Source organism: Rhipicephalus microplus, chromosome X, assembly GCF_043290135.1.
Source record: "Rhipicephalus microplus isolate Deutch F79 chromosome X, USDA_Rmic, whole genome shotgun sequence".
In the NCBI taxonomy this organism is placed as follows: domain Eukaryota; kingdom Metazoa; phylum Arthropoda; class Arachnida; order Ixodida; family Ixodidae; genus Rhipicephalus; species Rhipicephalus microplus.
In genome coordinates this window covers 249,925,911-249,942,913 of record NC_134710.1, presented here as the reverse complement: position 1 = coordinate 249,942,913, position 17,003 = coordinate 249,925,911, and positions in this window count along the sequence as shown.

The following is a 17,003-nucleotide window of genomic DNA, read 5'->3' as shown; positions in this document are numbered from 1 at the left end:
TCCACACTTTGTCGCCAACTTCATACCGTGTTTCACGTCTTCCTCGGTTGCAGCGGTCGGCATCGATTCGTTGTTGGTGATATATTCAGCACCTTGCTAATTGGCGTGCCTCCTCCGCTCTCTCTAAATAGTCATCGAGATCAGAAGGGTAGTCATCTTGATCTATAGCTAACATAGCGTCTAGTGTTGTGGTAACTACACGACCGTAAACTAGTTGAAACGTTGTAATCTTGGTAGTCTCTTGTACGGCGGTGTTACAGGTGAAGGTGACGTATGGTAAAATTTCGTCCCACTTTTTGTGTTCGACGTCCACATACATGGATATCATGTCAGCTAGAGTTCTGTTAAGGCGTTCAGTCAGGCCGTTGCTTTGAGGGTGATATGCGGTAGTTTTCCTGTGAACAGTGTGGGTCATGTTCAGCAGGCATTCCATGAGTTCCGCCGTGAAAGCCGGTCCGCGATCGGTGATTACAACAGTTGGAGCACCATGCCGTAGCACTATGCTCTGTACAAAGAATTTGGCGACCTCAGCTGCCGTTCCTCGATGCAAGGAGTCTGTTTCCGCGTACCTCGTTAGATAATCAGTCGCTACAACGATCCACTTCTTGCCAAGTAAAGATGTCGGGAATGGTCCAAGGAGGTCCATTCCAACTTGTTGGAAGGGTGCTTTTGGTGGGTCTATCGGGTGCAGAAGGCCCGCTGGCTTAGCACGAGGCGCTTTCCGTCTTTGGCACTCGCGGCATGTTCTGACATAGCGCTGTACTGAAGACAATAGCTTGGGCCAATAATAGTGCTGACTGATTTGTGCAAGCGTTCGAATGACCCCCAAATGTCCAGACGTAGGCTCATCGTGGCACGCTTGTAATATTTCTTGCCGTATAGTTGCGTGAACGACAAGCAGAAACGTTTCACGGTTGGGCTTAAAGTTTCTCTTGTAGAGGACATTTCCTCGGAGGCAGAGCGATGTGAGGCTTCGAGAAAATATACGAGGTACTTGTACGTCAGCTTCTTTCAGGTGTTTGATGAGCGGGAGCAATTCTTCGTCCGTATGTTGAATTTCAGCTATCTGAGAAGTCTCGACAACAGCCACGAATGAAAAGTCCTCTTCATCTGATAGTGCTGTGCCTGCAGGTGCCCGTGACAAACAGTCGGCGTTGGTATGCTTCCTGCCAGATCGGTATACCACAGTTATGTCAAATTCTTGCAGTCCGAGGCTCCACCTTCCTAGTAGCCTGTACGGGTCCTTGAGGTTTGCGAGCCAGCAAAGGGCATGGTGATCACTGACGGCCTTGAATGGTCTACCATACAAGTAAGGCCGAAACTTACTGATGGCCCAGATTACGGCAAGGCATTCTTTCTCTGTGGCCGAATAATTGGTCTCCGCCTTTGTTAGAGTCCGGCAGGCGTATGCTATCACCTTTTCTTCGCCATTCTGCCACTGTAATAGGATGCATTCTAGGCCAATGTTGCTGGCGTTTGTGTGTATTTTCGTGTCAGATGTTTCATCGAAATGAGAAAGGATTGGGGGCTCTTGCAACCGTTTTCTTAGTTAGTTGAAGGCGCTTTGTCGCTCTGTTTCCCACTGGAAAGGTACATCTTCTCTCGTAAGTTTCGTCAAGGGTTCTGCAATCTGCGAGAAATTTCTGACAAATTGTCGGTAGTAAGCACAGAGACCTAGGAATCTCCGTATTGACTTTTTGTCTGCTGGTACCGGGAACCTTGCAACGGCGGCTGTCTTTTCGGGATCAGGGCGCACACTGTGGGCGCTGACAACGTGCCCAAGAAACCGAATTGGCACTTCTCGGGCTTGATAGTCAAATCTACTGAACGGATTGCTTCTAACACTGTTCGCAGGCGCTTGATATGCTCCTCGAATGTAGCGGCGAAGATGACCACGTCGTCAAGGTACACTAAGCAACACTGCCACTTCAATCCGGAAAGTACAGTGTCCATCATGCGTTGGAACGTTGCCGGCGCACAACAGAGACCAAAAGGGAGAGCCTTGAATTCAGAGTCCGTCCGGAATAACAAAAGCAGTCTTCTCGCGATCACGTTCATCAACTTCGATCTGCCGGTATCCACTTTTCAGATCTAGTGATGATAAGAACTTGGCACACCGAAGTCTGTCTAATGTGTCGTACATACGCGGGAGGGGATATACATCCCGTTTAGTCACAGCATTTAATTTCCGGTAGTCGACGCAAAACTTTAGCATGTTATCCTTCTTCTTGACAAGTACTACAGGAGATGCCCACGGACTGCTAGAAGGTTGAATAACATCATCTTCAAGCATCTCCTGTACTTGATTCTTGATGACTTTCCTTTCTTTTGGTGAAACGCGGTACGGGTGCTGGCGTACCGGCCTGGTTGTCTCGTCTGTTAAGATCCTGTGTTTTGCAATGGTTGTGCGTCGTACCTTTAAACTATTGGAGAAACAGCTGCCGAATTCCCGTACAAGGTCGTACAGCTGTTGACGTTGGATCACTGAAAGATTGGGATTTACGGATATTACGTCGCAGACATCAGATGTTGGTTTCATACCCGTTGACGTTGTTTCAAGGCTGCATATTTCTGTGGCTTCTCAAACCTCATGAAGAAAGGCTATGGCTGTCCCCTTTGCGATGTGCTGGAATTCGTTCCCAAAATTTGTCAGGAGGACGTCTGCGTACCCGTTTCGTAGCTGGATAATCCCTCGTGCCACACAAACACATCTTTTCAGGAAAACATCTATGTTGCTGTCTGCCATACCTACCTTCGTAGTCACCAAACGTATCATTTCTGACTAAAACCATTACACTGCTCTGCGGCGGTACAGTCACATCATCATCGACGATGCGCAGTGGAGTGGTGTATTGCTTGTCTGCTCTAGCTACCTTTATAGCTTGTTCCGTCGAAAATGATACGCTGGACCTCTGCAAATTAATAATGGCACCATTTGCTTGCGGAAAATCCATTCCGAGTATAACTTCGTTCGAACATACGGGCAGGACAACAAAGTCACCAACGTAAGTGAAACCTCGTATCTCAACTCTTGCGGCGCATGTTCCGAGAGGCGTAATAAGGTGACCGCCTGCCGTACGTACTTGAGGTCCACTCCATTCGGTCAGAACTTTCCTGAGGCACTTCGCTAAACTGTAGCTTATCACAGAGTAATCCGCACCGGTATCGATTAAAGCCATGAGCTCTAGCCCGTCAATTACCAACGGCAAGTCTGAAGTTATCTTCTCATTGCTGCACTTCTTTACCTAGTAGACAGTCGTCGTCGTCGTCACGCTGGTGTCGCAGTGGAGGATCTTCTTATTTCGAATCACCAGCGGCCTCGCCTCCACAGGTCGCCCACTTCAGTTTCCCGGGTTTGGACTAGGCGTACGATGCCTAGGTGCGTTTGGAAAGGAACGTGGGCTTGGCGAGCGCTGACGCAGAGGGGATGGTGACCGCGGTTGGTGACGATGATGCAGGTCGAAGCTCTGACGTGAGCACAGGTATTCCTTGATGTCGGACGGCCTTTCGCCGTTTCGCGGACACGGTGCGTTGACCGCAAATCCTCGAAGGTCAGCTTGACGATATCGGCAAAACCGGTAAAGCTGGCCAGCCTCTCCACAGTGGAAGCACAGGGGCCTACGTTTCGCATCTCGCCATACATCGCTTTTCCGAGGTCTTGTCTCTGTCGGAAGAGGTGCGCTGCGAGTTGCTGCTGCGAGTTGCGGGCTACGTGTTGTCGGTGCGTAAGTACCAGGTGTCTCGATACGCGCACAGTGGACAGCAGGCCGCCTAAGCACCTCAGAATAAATTACCGCGCGTCGTGTCAGTGGTGCATCCCTTTGCGGCTCCCGTATGGCCTGCCGAATTCCTTCTCGGACAACATCCGCAATAGACAGTTCCAGTGAAGCGGGGGGCTGCAGCTTGCGTAGTTCCTCCCTGACAACTGACCGGACGAGCTCCCGCAGAGTGTCAAGATAATCGACAACGTTTGCCGAGAATACCCCTGCTGATGTACAGGCTACATCACGATTGTATTGCCGGGCTCTCTGCTGCAGCGTCGTTTCTATTGTTGTTGCTTCCGACCGAAACTCAGCAACAGTGCGCGGCGGATTGCGAACGAGTCCCGCGAACAGCTCTTGTTTTACCCCATGCATGAGATGACGCACCTTCTTGTCTTCAGTCATGTTGGGATCAGCTCACTTGAACAGGCGGGACGTGTCTTCTATGTACATAGCGACAGTCTCATTTGTGCGTTGATTCCGTGCACAAAGAGCTGCTTCTGCCTTTTCCCGGCGATAATTGTTGCCAAACGTACACAGTAGCTGCCACCGGAACTCTTCCCAGGTCGTCAAAGATGCGTCGTGGTTTTCGTACCACACTCGCGCTGCGACTTCCAAAGAGACGTATACGTTGCGCAACTTGCCTGCTTCGTTCCATTGGTGTATGTTCACCAGCCTCTCGAAATGATCCAGCCAGTCTTCGGCGTCCTCGAACGGGTCACCATAGAACACCTTCGGTATGACGGGCTGGCTGACAATGAGCTGTGATGGTGCAACTTGGCTAGTCATGGTGGTGGCGTTTCTTGTTTCCGTCGCTGATGCCCTTGGCACAGGGGGAAGTGGTCCAAATTCTGGTGAATCCCCTCGAATACGGCGACTGATCCATTGGTGCACCGGCGTAAGCTCCACGGCTTGCGGATGGTCAGGGCTTGGACTTCGCTCTCTCGTGGGGGTTGGAATTATCTACCCAGCAACTCCACCAGAAAATGTAACGAATGTAGCAGCCTCACAACAACGATGTTCTATTTACACGGTTTGTTAAGGGCGAACTTGTGCCCAAAGTGAACGACGCACAGCAATCAAGAAGATCCAAGGGCGGTAGTCCTCGTGAGCCTCTACCTCGAGCACCCTCGTTCTCTTCTTCACGCGCGTTGGCTGTTCGGCGGAATACCGGGCGCATGCAGGGCCGGCTCGTGCATTGCGGCTGGCTTCGTCGCTCGTAGTCGTGCCGTTAGTGTTTCTCTGGTTCCCAACATCCACGTTGCGCAGAGAAATGGTAATTTCCCGTGGCAATATTGCATGGAGGAGTAGAATCACACACGCTTTATGGAACTCTTCCTAGGACTTGGCACTGCCGGTGATACCAATGGGGGCGATGGGTGCAAGTTCCCTTTGGTGTTGATACGCAAGGTGATGAAATTGAGGTAGCCTCTATATTACGACAAATCTTCTTTCTGATCTTAAAGCAACAATCAATCTGTGATAAAATGTATCACGGGCGAGGTACAAATTGTTTGTTGTTCATTAAGTTCCTATTTGTAATATCAAGGCGACCGAGAACAGAGTTTCCGTCGAAGCACGAGACCACGCAAAGTTTCAAGCTAATCAATGAGGAACTAACTAAAGTGGTTAAAGTGCCTAACTAACACTAACAAGACGAAAATAACAAAACTTTATGCTACACGTGCCGCTGTTCTGACTTGTTTATACCCGCACCATAGTGAAACGTGCCATGGATGCGATATAAAGTATGTGTATCCGAGTTTAAGTCGTATTACGAATTTGTATATCGATAATTTCGCTCGCTAATGAGGACCATTGTTGCAAGAACCCGAGCACATGGTTAGCTTCTTAACTATGAAACCTGCAAGTAAACTCTGCAAATGGGTTGCAGTTATTTGGATGCAGGAGTGCGGGCAGAAATGTATTTCAGGGGGACGGTGGAGGATATTCTTAGATCTCAAGGTGGTGTCGCGCAGATATGGTCGAATGTGATTTTGCGCTTTGAATGCCATGGCAATAAAAACAAATATGGAGAAGGAGGGGGGTATTTCCATGCTCCAAGGGGGCCCTGAGAGTAAGCTGCTGTGACCCCTTTCAGAGATTGTGACAGCCGGTTGTAAGAATATGGTTCAAAAATTTTCGCTCCTCACTCCAGCGGCACGAACACACTGTTTTCCCCACTTTTCCTACTGACGTAGCGGCTGTTCTCCTTGTTTTACATAGTTGAATTAAATATCATTGAAAAGCTTGATTTCCGTACATATTAAATATGTTTATAAAAGTCAAGTCAACCGTTACTATTTTGAGGTGGACAGGCAACAATAAGCGCTAGTTGCGGTACTTGGGCAGACGGTGCCTCAGTTGTGACCATTTTCTGAAACATCTACTACAGTTACATCACTGTTTATTGCACAGCACATTCTGGACAGGCTTATCTACAGCGAAACCACGCAGTCCCATCGGACGGTACTGGCAGCGGCGGTAGGTGTGGCCTGCTTCTCCGCAGTGGTAGCAGAGAGGTTGGTGGTCGCGGGCATGCCACGCATCGGTTTTCCTCGGAGCGTTGCACTGGCCGGTGGGTGGACAGTGTGGCGTCGACAGCGGCGGTGGCTTGGGACGGAACTGCGATGGTGTGGCCTCTTGACGAGGGCGTGATGGGGGAGCGTGCGTCGGGTTTCAGCAGCGTAGCTCATCTCTTGCAGCTGAAGTGGTGGAGCTTTGGAAACTACAAGCAATTGCCGAACTTCTTTGCGGACAGTGACGGCGATCCAATCCACGTGGAGCTGTGACGAAGGCAACAGGCTCCTTAGCACCTCCCGCACGATATGTCAGATCGTCTCACCCAGGTTGTACGGGCTGAAGGCATGGGCCTCGGAGTAGTTGGCTCGTGAAGAGCGATGGTCATACTGCCTTGTGCGCATCTCTGGCGCCTTCTCTATTGTCGTGGCCTTGGTGAGGAAATCGTCAACAGTGTTGGGCGGGTTGTGAACAAGTCTCTTGCTTCACACACCGCATGAGGAAGCGGAGCTCCTTGTCCTCGGCCATGGCATGATCGGCGTGCCGAAACAGTTTCCTCATCTCTTAGGTGAAGATGGTGACATTTTCGTTTGGTAGCTGCGCCCAGGTCTCCAGCAAAGCAGCGGCCCTTTCTTTGCGGGCGACGCACAAGAAAGTTTCCAGATTGCACCGTGAAAGAGACCCCAGGAGCGAATTGCAGACTCCCGATTCTCGAACCAGGTACTCGCTGCGTCTTCCAGATAGAAGTAGACGCGGCGCAGCTTTCGTTCTGCTTTCCACTGGTTCAAGGCTGCCACTTGGTCGTACATCCCGAGCCAGGGCTCCGGTTCTTCAAATGAAGATCCGTGGAAGATGGGTGGGTGGCTCTTTTGGCAGCTGCATTACGACCATGGCGGGCGTTGGTATAGGGTCTGTCATAGTTGACACAGTAGTGGTAGTCGCCTTCGGCTTGAAACTGTTATCGGGTAGAGCCCCGTACTCCAAAGGTAGCCCCTTGTTGCTGGCGGCTTGCTCGCAGGTCGAGGTTGGCGGGGATATTTGGTTCACGGTTGGGGCTTGGCCCTCGACTGGAGGGGGGCGTTCGGAACTTGGACAGGAAGCACCTCGACCAGATGTCATGGGGTCGTGACGTTGATGAAGGGAGCAAACTGCAGGTCGAATAATAAACTGTTTCTCGGGCCGAACTTGTGACCACGTGAAAGGAAAGTTTGATTACAGCCAGACACTGGCACTGGTAGCGGTGAGCAGAGCACCGGCCGTCGATCAACTGACAAGTGGCGAAGTCTTGTCGGCATATATACTCTTGCCATCAAATATTCTAGCGTTATTGCTAGCGGCGATGTACGTTCCCGATTAACCTGTAATGTTGAGGAAGTGGGCGTAATCCATACAAAACAATCTACTACAGCCTCGAAGCTTCTCGAACCTCGTAGGCGCGGTTTGCGCTTAACGTAGTGTAATGGGGTGATAAGGAAACTTGAGGAAAACAACGTGGCAATATTAATTGCACAACAACTACATAATGCCTGTCAAAACAACATTCTCCAGAAACAGCCCCACACTCAACGCATCTACGTTTCACCATCACACAGACTTCTTCAAATACACTTTTTTCCTCGATGCATTAAAATGCGGAATACCATACGTGGTCACATTTGTTCATTAGCAAAAGACAAATTTTTGAAGGCACTAAAAGACTGTATAGACTAATCCTTACTTCTATTTTTGCATTATTTATTTAAGCATGCTTATGGTACTTTATAATCATTTGACCTGTCATTGTCTGTGTTGATCTCACTTATTCCCAGTTTCTTGTATTGTTTACTGCTCTGTACCCATTCCTGCGATAGCCGTGTAATCGGGTTGTAGTATGTATAAATAAATGTTGAAATATATGGTGTTACACACAATCTGCTGCACTGATAGCTTTTGACACTGACAGGTACATTACTGTGAGTGTCCTTAATTGGCAAAGCCCCTATATCTTTCTTAGCAGGAAGTACAACTGAGAGCTCTTTGTTCTGCAGGAACTGCACACTGATACTGACATGCTATTACTGCTCAAACTCAAGCTGACAAGAAAAACATAACTTTTCGTCACATATATTTACTAGGCCAATTGATTTCACAAATTACATGCTATACATTATCAAAACCTGACATGTCAATGTAAGACTCATCAAAGGCAACGGTAAGCATATCTTCATTTGAAGGGCAGCAATCTTTCAGCAAATGCCATTTTCTTTTCGGATGGGCTATGGCGGCAGTCTTTAGTGTGCTGTGGTCCTTTTTTAGGACTGTCGTGCTAACCTCTAAATTCTGGTTCAATCATATGCTTTCCCAATGTACACGTAAGGACTTTTGTCTTACTTTTTTCAATGTGTAACGAGGAATGGCTGCAGAATGGAGAAGAATGGGACAGTGCCTTTTTTCTTTCTCAACTCAAGAGCCCTTTTCCTCCCAAACTACATTTCTCAAAGTAAACAATGTTCGGCAGCTGAAGTTCAATCCTAATGCCTAAACTGTTTTTTTTAAAGTACAGCGATGATGCGTGTTTTTGGAAAAAAATTGATATTAGCATCCATAATAATAATAATAATAATAATAATAATAATAATAATAATAATAATAATAATAATAATAATAATAATAATAATAATAATAATAATAATAATAATAATAATAATAATAATAATAATAATAATAATAATAATAATAATAATAATAATAATAATAATAATAATAATAATAATAATAATAATTATAATAATAATAATAATAATAATAATAATAATAATAATAATAATAATAATAATAATAATAATATCTGGGGTTTTGCGTTCCAAAACCATCATATCAGGAACTCTGTAGGGGAAAGCTCTGGAAATTTTGACCATTGGGTGCTCCTTAAGGCAGTGGTCTCACTCTGGTAGCACCAACGCACCATTTTTGCCACTTTTGCAAATGACGTGGCGGCTGTTCTTCTGGTTTTGTATAGTTTAATTATAGATCACTGAAAAGCTTGATTTTACCACATCTCAAATGTGTCTATTAAAATCAAGTCAACTGCTACTATTTGAAGCTGGGCAGGCAACAACAAGCACTAGTTACGTAGGTTGGTCTGACTGGGCCTCAATCGTGACCAATTTTTGAAAAATCTGCTACAGTTACAGCACTGTTTTTTACACGGCACAATAAGGACGTATTTGAAGGTTATTCAGTATTGAAAACATATACAGAATATTGAAGCATAATTACAGAAAAAGGTCCCATAGTGTAAACTCTGTAGGGGGACCTTTTTATATTGGTAAAACAGGAAATAGTACTTAACAGCAAAACGGATGTAGCATAATATTAATAATAAAGATTATAAAATATAGACAATGGCGATTCTACGAGTTACACAATTTAAAGCACAAAAATGATGAAGAAGGAACTTCAGTATAATAATATCAAACACTAATCACAACAACATAGCTATAGATGTGTTTGAAGAACATTGAATAAAGGATGCTATTCACTAAACCTTAATTTTCGAAGTTGATGTTTGAGTGATAAAACAGAAAATGCGCACTGAATATTATATGGCGAAGAATTCCAGAGCTGGAATAAAATAAAAGCTAGTCTTAGAGAACCATAGTTAGTTCGCACCTTTGGAAGTAAAAAGTTGTTGTTTGAGAAAAAACAGGTAATGTTCGAATTAGAAAGGTCTTGAATGAAAAGAAATTTTAGAAGGGTAGAGTCCTTGACTACTTTATAAGCGAATGTGTAGACATTCAATTTGTTTAGGTTGTCGATATTTGGTATTTTTTTCTGAATGTTGTTAACATTTAGTATCTATTTCCTCAACGTAGCAAATTTATGTAGGACTTCTACTTTATGGTTGGTGTTCTTTTAGAAAGAGCCAAGTTTAGTAATTTTAGTTGTAGACTGGCGACCAACTACTCGCTAGAGAAGGTTCATTTTGGGACGTGTATAGAAAACAACATTACCCATCTTAGTGTTCAATTTCATATATCTATACTTTCTGTTTTTTTATTTATAGTGATCTAGATTGGGATATTTTCTTAATACATAGAGCTACCTCTGCCCATTTTCGTGGCAAAATACTGAAGTTCTGTAGCTGAATTTGCACATAGACAAACTAGAGCCTTTGGTATATTTCCTCAAAGTAGCGTTTTTCAATAAAGCTAGCAGAAAGGCAAACCTAAACTCGTAAATTGTTTTAATTTATCATGCCCCAAACGCCAACTTACCCACAGTAATCTTCAAACTGCGTTAAAATCTCAGCATTAATAGCTTACTGTATAGTAGTTCCTGTCTCCTAATATAATTATACACATGAATCATACACAAATAGTGCATGACCACTAAGAAATCTACTTTATTTTACCACTGCATCAAAAATGTTTTTGTGACGCCATCTGGACAGAAAAAACAATAACAGTGCATCAAAAACTCCCCGTTTTCCCGAGGGTGGCGTGAACGTATTTTATCTCAAGAGAGAATGTCTTTACTAACTTAAAACCCTGCACCCCCAAGGCACTGCGCCGTGCTCCCGACCGGGTTGCAGAAATTAGGTGCCTTTTCTGATCTTCTAATCACTACCACCACCACCACCACCACCACCACCACCTTCAGTACCCACCCAACTAGCCCTCCAACACCCGCTTCTTGAATCTGTCTTTTCTTCATGCCTCTCCTCAGATGAATAGCGGAAAACAGTTATGTCTCCTGGAAGGCTGGGGTGAAGGTCATCAGGTGGAAAGAAAAGCTTGTCCTTGGAATGTCCTTTGTGGGTGTGGGCGTTAGTTTTCGGCTCCACTCGGGTTTTATTTAGAATAAGCTAGGAGATATCAACGACAGGCAAAAAAAGCAGAAACACCGACAAGAAATGTGGTTGGCTGGGCTTGTTGGTGTGAATCACAGAACTTGCATTGACGTCACTTTGATCGGCGTCTTCAGGTACCAGCCAGCTGAGATGCTGCGTGAACTCTAGCTCGACCACCCAGAGCAAGAAACGATGATATCAGACAAGTGTCGGTGGCCCTTCCAATTCTTTGTGTTCCCCGTTGACGCGGCTGGCGAACAGAAGGAAGCGGGGAGAGCACAAAATGATGCGAGGGGTGAATGACTCTGTCACTCCAGGCACTGGCGCTCTCAATTGTGACAAAAATTCATGCGTGTGCGCCATCTTCATGTACCCAGTGCAGAATACCTATCTGTGACGTCACGTGCAAGCTACCTTATAGCAATAAAAAGCATAAATACAAGACGGGACACACATAAAGGAATAACACAAAAACTGTTTTGTACTGACCGAATTCATTTCCGTCATGGTTACAGACCAAACACCCTCAACAAATATACACAACCTCCACGTCAATCAAATGGGGGCCAGTCGAACTACGGCGTGGCAAAAGTGCGTCTCGCGAGAGCATGGTCAACGGCGCTGGCTGTGCTCTAAACTTGCTAGATTAGGCTGAGAGGGGAAATTTGGCAGGACACGCCAACTCCAACCAGTCGTAATTTGCCAAACTCAAAGTGTTTCGAAAACCCGGAGCTTACCTGGCATGGTGAAAGAACAGCACATTGAGTTAAACATCGTTTGTCTTCTCCTACAGAAGAACGAGACGGTTTCGGGTATAACGATTTAGAGAGGGAGAGAGGGTGTTAGACAAGGCTACTTGGTGCGCTTCCTCAACAGGGGAAGTATAAGTTACGGTTTCGCTTACACCTAGTGAAGTAAGCCAGAGGGTTTCGATTGAGCCGTGTGCCCAGCAAGAGCTGCAAGAATAGCGTCACGATTTTCTACGAGGAATGACAAAGGTCCACAAAAGGCAAGGTTTTGACAGTGGCAGAGTCGACAACAGTGTTGGAAGCCGGCTGCTATTTATTCCTTCTTTTTTTCCTTCTGCTTGTGATACCACCCTGTCTTCTCCCGGATTTTGCGACACAGTATACATACACACACACACACACACACACACACACACACACACACACACACACACACACACACACACACACACACACACACACACACACACACACACACACATATATATATATATATATATATATATATATATATATATATATATATATATATACTCGCACTCAGAGAGGGTCCCACTGACCAGTGGGACCCTCTCTGAGTGCGAAGCCCGAGCGTGTGCACGAGCTGTAGACGCTGGACTGCTCGAGCATTTGTGTCCGTACCGGCTTTCTGCCTACTACCTGGCCCTGGCGTCGCTATTAAACTCTCTTGCAAAGTGGTGGAAGTGTGCTGGGTACGCGAATCCGGAACTTCGAAGCCGGAAGCTGCCCACTGCATCAGCAATGCCTGATCAGACGACCAAGCTAGGCGCCACTCAGCAAAGCACGGCCCAATCTCAACTGGTCATTGTGCCTACCACCCTGCGCCAACAGGATTCCCCTTTCTTCAGCGGCACCGAGGACCAAGATGTGGAAGATTGGTTGCATCTGTTTGAAATGGTGAGCGCTGCCAACAAGTGGAATGACCCCTCGAAATTGGAGTATGTCCCATTTTATCTCAAAGACGTCGCCAGCCTGTGGTTCACAAACTACCGTGCTGATTTTACCACTTGGGCTGCTTTCAAGACCACCCTGGCAGCTGTGTTTTGTCGCCCCGCAGTGCGCAAGCTGCGTGCTGAACGGCGCCTACGCGGACGTGCACAAAGACAGAGCGAACGCTTCACAAGCTACATTGAAGATGTTATCGATTTATGCTGGTGCTTTAGCCCTGACATGACCGAACAAGTCAAGATCAGGCATATCTTGAAAGGCATAGATGATGATGCCTTTCAAATGTTGCTGGCGAAGGGCTCTAGTACCGTATCCGAACTTGTCACCTTGTGCCAGAGCTTGGAAGAGATCCGCAAACAAGGTGCATCAGTTCGGAGGTCGACGACAGCAGCCGACTCTCTCACTGCACCGGCCGTCAGTGGTGGCAGCACCCTGCTGGAGCAGATAAAAGAATATGTATGCGAAGAGGCCGCACGACAGCTTTCGTGTCTCTCGTATCTGCCGACCACCGAAGCATCGACGAACCGCCTAACGCCGACCATCAGACAGGCTATTCAGGAGCAGGTCTCCAAGGCGTTGCCATTACTTACGTCGGCCTCTCCACCAACACGTACCTGTTGCCGCGCGGCTGACTTATGCGGCCGTCGCGGCAATGCCTCTCAGTCACAGCGCCGTGCTCCCGACCGGGTTGCAGAAATTAGGTGCCTTTTCTCATCTTTGAACCACTACCACCACCACCCACCAATGCCCCCGCCTCGTCTGCCATTGTATACGCCACAACCTGTGCCACCATCCACCGTGCCGTTTCCAGCTACACAGCAGCACGCCGGAAATACTTAGCGCACTGCTCACAACCGGCCCATATGTTACTTTTGTGAAATTCCAGGCCACGTTGCACGTCTATGTCGTCAGCGTTTCGCAGTTAACGCACCAAGATACCCTGCCTACTCGTTTCGGCCTCCATACCACGCACCGCACGCGCCACCTGAAGTTCACGAAGGTGACGTGCAAGCTGCTTCCGGCACCCGAACCTCCACTTCTCGACGTTCTACTTCCCGCTCGCCTTCCCCTTAAACAAGTCGTCGTTCTGTATCGCCTATGCATCGACGACATACCTCCATTGAGGCGGAAAACTAACTGCCGCAGCTCCGGAGGCACGAGCTGCGTCGTTGTCAAATCGCTTAAGTCCTCGCCTGTCTCCCGCCAATCTTATCGATGTAACCGTCGAAGGTGTACGAACACTTGCACTCATCGATACCGGTGCCGCGATAAGACTCTGCCGCTCTCTTCGTAAAGTGACGATGCTTTCTCCCGAGGTTTCTCTTAGGACTACGAGCGCCCAAAAATTGAGCCCGTCGCGGCATGTACAGCAAAAGTGGTAATTCGAGACGTGTTGTACACCATTGAATTTCACGTATTGGCTTCATGTTCCCACGATGTTATCCTAGGATGGGATTTCTTATCACTTCATCACACCGTCGTGGACTGCACTCGGGCCGAAGTGGAGCTGTTACCGTTGCGTGATGCGCCTTCTGTTGAGGCGGCCGTATCTAGTGTGGCTAACCTTGTCGTCGCGACGGACATTGACCGTTCTCCTTTCAGCGCCCAGTTTGTCCCTGCCTACTGTGCTTCACTTTCTGACGCTACCGTCCTATTCACGTCATCTGACATCTTCGGTAGCCGCCACCACACATCGCTGCCATTCATCGTTCTTGCGCTTTGTCAAGACGCATACCGAAATATTTATTTCCAATTCCAACTCGTGCCCCCTTAGTTTGCGCCGCGCTCGGCCACATTCAGCCTATCGATAACTATCGTACCTGCCGATTTTTCGACACTGAGCAGAATATGGAGCTGAACGCGTTGGTTCCTCACCTTGCCTCGGACAGCGTGTCTTCCGATGCATTTCCGTTCCATTGACAGCCATCTCGCCCCGGCTCAACGTGAGCAGCTTGTTACCCTGTTGCATGAATTCAGGCGTTCGTTTGACTTTCTCCAAACGATTCTGAGAAGAACGAACACCGTTGTGCACACAATTGACACAAGGAAGAGTGCTCCTTCGCGCCAATGCCCCTATCGTGTGTTACCGGCGGAGCGTCGCGTAATTGCAGAACAAGTAGACGACATGCTGCAGCGTTGAGTCATCAAGCCTTTTTGTAGTCCTTGGTCTTCGCCAGTTGTACTCGCCAAAAAAAAAGATGGTTCGTTCCGGTTCTGCGTAGAATACAGGCGCTTAAACAACATTACGAGGAAAGATGTTTACCCTCTTCCCCGCATAGACGACGCTCTCGATTGTCTCCAAGGTGCAGAATTCTTTTAGTCACTTGACCTTTGCTCAAGTTATTGGCAGGTCCTAATGGCTGAGTCTGATCGTCCGAAAACCGCCTTCGTCACACCGGATGGCCCCTATGAATTTACCGTGATGCCATTCGGACTCTGCAATGCGCCCGCCACATTCGAGCAAATGATGGACAGCATTTTACGCGGTCTCAAATGGAACATATGCTTGTGCTATCTTGACGACGTTGTGGTTTTTTCCCCCGAATTCACTTCGCATCTCACTCATTTGCGTAAGATTCTACAGTGCCTTACAAACACCAGGCTTCAGCTTAACCTGAAGAAATGTCACTTCGGGGCTGAATAACTCACCACACTTGGTCACGTCGTCTCGCTAGCCGGCATCCTTCCCGACCCTGACAAGCTTCGTGCTGTTGCTGAATTTCCTAAGCCAGTTAAGGAATTACGGAGCTTTGTGGGCTTGTGCACCTATTTTCGTCGGTTTGTCCGGAACTTTGCTTCCATCATCGCTCCACTCACCAAACTCTTCGCTGGCCCTGCAGATCTTTCGAATTGGACAGCAGCCTGTGACGAATCCTTCGCAACACTGAACCAACTCCTTACCTCACCACCCGTACTGCGCCATTATGACCCTACTGTGCCGACCGAAGTACACACAGATTCAAGTGGCGTCGGCCTTAGTGCAGTACTCGCGCAACGCAAACCAGGTTTTATGGAGTATGTCGCCGCCTATGCTAGCCTCGCCCTCACTAAGGCAGAAGCCAACTATTCTGTTACGGAAAAAGAGTGCCTAGCGATTGTATGGGCGATAAACAAGTTTCGACCCTATTTGTACGGCCAAACTTGTGATGTGGTAACTGACCATCACGCGCTCTGTTGGTTGGCTTCACTCAAAGATCCTTCTGGTCACCTCAGACAATGGGCACTAGGCCTCCAGGAATTCGACATACGCGTCGTCTATCGATCAGGGCGAAAGAACTCTGACGCAAATGCGCTTTCACGATCTCCCGTGAAATCTGATGATACGGAAATATCAGCCCTTGACCTTCCCCTCTTTGCCGTCAGCGTCACAGATATGCCTTCAGAACAACGGATGGACCCCTGGATTGTCTTACTCTTGAATATGCTTCCTGACGCATCAACTTCCGGTTACCCGTGTGCTCTTCGCCACCAAGCAACGTATTCGCTATACAGGATGGCCTGCTATGGCGTCGCAACTATCAAGTGGCGGGTCATAAATGGCTGCTAGCCATACCCAGCCATATGCAGTCTGATATCTGCGCATATTTTCATGCTGAACCGCAACACGCACATGTCGGTGCGCTAAAGACGTATGAGCGGATCCACCAACGTTATTACTGGCGGGGTATGTACACGTTTGTAAGCAAACACATTCGTTCATGTTCCTTGTGTCAGCAGCGCAAAACATTTCCTCATTCACCCGGTCAGCTGCAGCATTTACCATGTACTGCATGCCCGTTTGACCGTGTTGGGATTGACCTATACGGCCCGATACCATGCTCTGTTGGTGGTAATCGATGGGTGATTGTGGCTGCCGACAATCTGACAAGGTACGCCGAAACGGCAGCGCTACCTTCGGCTGGTGCTCGTGACATTGCAACCTTCATCTTGCATCGGTTCGTTCTTCGTCATGGTGCACCGCGGGAGCTCCTGAGTGACAGAGGTCGCGTATTTTTGTCCGAAGTTCTGCAGCAGCTCCTACATTCATGTCGTACGGTACACCGCACATCAACAGTCTACCACCCTCAGACGAACAGCCTCATGGAACGTTTCAATAGAACCCTGCTATGCACGGGAGACATGCTCGCTATGTATATTGATTCCAACCACTCCAATTGAAACGTCGTTCTTCCT